Here is a 2,509-nt window from a genome sequence, read left to right on the forward strand (position 1 = left end):
TGTCGGGCGGGGGAAGGAGGGTAGTTTACCTTGCAGCTGCAATGCTTGTGCGAGCAGAGGGAGGTCACAAGGTTATCTTGCAGCTGCAATGCTTGTGCAGGTAGGGGAATGGTCATAAACTCTTAAGACACAGGGTGGTGTTATCAGTACTTCCCGGCCTGGGCTGCTTAGCTCTACTTCAGTGGTTTACCACTAAGAGGCCACATCTTGCATGGTCCCCAACATCTCCCCCTTTCTTATCAATTAAAGAGAAATGGCTACCGATTAGGCCAAGTGTGATGAACGAGCAGTGCCTGTCTTAGGAATTGACCCAGAGCTCCATCACCTCTTACCTGTCATTGGATATCCTTGCCAGTCCCCAAGGACTCCTGTCTTAGGTGGGTGAGGTTCCGGGAAGGTGCCCATCATTGGCTTACTGCTCATTTAATTGATAAGCCTGGGACCCTTCCTAGGCTCCCGACTGGGGCAGTGGCAGACTGAAGGGGAGAATCAGTTGTTGGAGGGACCGTGACTTCACCAGCCACACCTCACCTGCCAGAGAGAGACACAACGTTTTCCAGTGGATCTTTCATGGCCAGACTTTGGTAATGTATTTGAATCGGTCTGGCTGCTCAATTATCTACTTGCTGTCTGATAAAAGTCATCAGCTTATTGAAAAGACAAGGACCTACAGATAGTATAACAAGCAAACCAGCAATGGGGCCTAAAAGTGGTAGCAAATAGGGAAGCAGTCCATTCCATCCCATCCAAAAGGGATTTTCAGCCATGGCACATCGATGACGCTCCAGATCTTGAAGTGTCTTGATTTTATCGCAAACAATGCTGGACTTGTTAGCATAAAAACAGCATTTTTCCTGTAAAGCCAAGCAAATACCTCCCTGTTCAGTGGTAAGCAAGTCTAAGCCTCTACGATTTTGTAAAACCACTTCTGCTAGGGAATCAATTTGATCTTAAAGGTCCTGAATGATGGTGGATAGGGTTTGTACATCATTAATAAGTTGTTGGGACAATTCTCTATATTTTTGGACCACGATTCCCAGTCCTGTGGATCCTGTAACCACAGCTGTGGAAATTCCCAATGTGGCCAATAAAGGAATAAATTGAACAGCTGGCCTTTGCCTTCCTGCAATATTCAAAGGAGGGAATAGGGATAGGGGTATTTCCATCAATAATTTCTACATTGGGAAGAAGCATAGCATGCATGCAATTACCGGTCCAATTTGTTGGTAAAATGGTATAAGCTAAATTATCCCTACATACAAAAATGGTGGAATTGGGGGCATAAAGAGGGTAATCTACTGTTATACTATTTGTGCAGAAAGGAGCAAGGCCTACATCGATATTGAAGGAATTATTGTTAGATTTATAAAGGCAAGTGATATTTTCCATTGGGACAGGAAGAACAGGAAAAGGCTGTATAGGGGGGCAACCAAAGGAGATATTAAACCCAAGGGTATCATTAAGTGGCAGAAAAATGGCAAGAGGGAGGGGGGGTCCCTGGTGTAAACAGAGCCAGCAGCCTTTTCCCAGGTCTGTGGCAGAGAGATTAAGCAGTTTATGGGTGTTGGTAAGGATATTCATGGTATTGACATCCAAGTCTTCATTTTCTCTGGAATGAACTTTAGCCAGGGGGTGGTATTGAAGGGAAGGGTAAAGGCTCTCAAATAGGGTTTTGAGTGTTTTTTGTGTTTTTAATTGTGTAAGGGTATCCTGAGGGCCTCCACCATCAGACACTCCCACAGGGGCTATAGGATACCAGCAGGCCACGTGTCCCTTAGGGGGACAGGGAGGAGAGCTGAGGCATGAAGAAGACAAGTCTCCAAATGTTCCCCCATAATCCCCTCTTATAGTGGCAAACAATAAATGTTCATTCCCCTCAATACAGGTTTGATACTGAGTATAACAGGAGGAGTGCACGGGGTAATTGATAGTACTATTGCATTCTGATGGGCATTGATCCCCAGGGTGGGAAGAGTCTAGTTTAGGTTTGAGAATACAATGCCATTTGGAATCTGTGGCAGCCTGATATGCAGTTTTATCTCCGCAGTCATGTGTAAAATGCAGCTTACAATTGAGGATCCATAGGAGGTTGATGTTTGTGGGAGGTTTTCTATTATGCCCCTGGAGCAGATACAAGGGTCATGCTGTTGAAGGAGTTTTTGAATGGCCTGAGGGTTGTCCAACCCTGCAAAGACTAGTGGAGCCCAATGGATGGTGTAGATTGCCATTATCAGGAGAGCAAGGAAGAGGGCCATTTTATTAGGGCCCTTCAGAGTGGTTAATCAGTGAGCCCTCAGGAAATGTGGCGGGGGAGGAGAGAATAGAGAGAAGATAAGATACACAAATAGCAACAATGGCAACAATGCGGACAATAACAAGGAGTCCTGTAATGAGTCCCAGTAGAGTCCAGCCGGGTCTTTTCATTCCTGTAAACACAAGGGGAAAATATCCTCAGGGCCGGATGTAGGCCCTGGTGTAGGATTAATATTAGAAGAGTTTGACGAATTAA

The 2,509-nt window shown here is 45.4% G+C and overlaps 1 pseudogene; it reads right to left on the reverse strand.

The window, feature by feature from the left end:
* Positions 1-527: 527 nt before the first annotated feature.
* On the reverse strand, positions 528-2,299 carry LOC133776510 (syncytin-1-like; annotated as a pseudogene).
* Positions 2,300-2,509: the final 210 nt, after the last annotated feature.

Source organism: Lepus europaeus, chromosome 18 (assembly GCF_033115175.1).
Source record: "Lepus europaeus isolate LE1 chromosome 18, mLepTim1.pri, whole genome shotgun sequence".
NCBI lineage: Eukaryota > Metazoa > Chordata > Mammalia > Lagomorpha > Leporidae > Lepus > Lepus europaeus.